We start from the raw sequence: 902 nt of genomic DNA on the forward strand, positions 1-902 counted from the left end.
TGAGCCAGAAAGTCCTACCCAGTTTTCCAATCGGTCTAGTAATATGTCGTGGTCGACCATGTCAAATGCAGAAGCCGTGCAGCTGTAGCAGTTACAAACCCCGCCCAAACAGCTGACGAATGCGGGTGATGCTTCAGTGGAAAGGATGTGTCATCACTCTAAAACACATTTCCTCATTGCCTCTCTTCTCCCATGATTTCTTCACGTCTCACCTTTGCTTCCTCATGGGAGGGACTAAAACGCAAGGAAGGGAGGCAAGTGGAGGACTCGAGGAGGCAATTTAAGGGTTATAAGGTGAAGCCCAGGTCTCCTCCCTCTAAAACACATTTCCTCGTCCCCTCTCTCTTCCCATGTTTTCCCATGACGGAAACCAAGCAAAGGAACAGTGGATGAAATTTAAGAGAACTGAGATTTAGCTAAAGGCAGGTTGATGCTGGTAGACAAAACCAGTGTACAACAGAAGACGTACTGGAAACCAAAGAAAAACTGTCACACAGTCTCTAAAAAAACAACAAGAGTCTAAAGGTCTCAGGCCACAGAGCAGGACAGTGGTAGGAGAGAGTTGTCTGATAAATGTCTTCAAGTGTCACTTGTGTCAGTGTTGGTTGAGAACCAAGAGTTTAAAAAAAATTTAAAATCTGAAGTTGTACAATTGGAAAGAAGTGAGACCTCTGTAGTCCGCTGCTACTCTCTGCTCAAGGCTATGTTGGCTGCATCTGGCATAACACAGGCCAATCTCACCATAATGGAACAACAGATCCCGTTGGACGGAGACCAGTGAAGGATGGTAGAAGCACTTTTACGGTGAGTGCTGAGCGTTACTGTGCAGCCTCCAACTGAGCTCGACGACGTAGTTGTGATGTGGGCAACCTATCTGAAAGTTGTAAGTCTTCTGGTAGCTG

The sequence above is a fragment of the Etheostoma spectabile genome, chromosome 5 (assembly GCF_008692095.1).
Source record: "Etheostoma spectabile isolate EspeVRDwgs_2016 chromosome 5, UIUC_Espe_1.0, whole genome shotgun sequence".
Taxonomy (NCBI): Eukaryota; Metazoa; Chordata; class Actinopteri; order Perciformes; family Percidae; genus Etheostoma; species Etheostoma spectabile.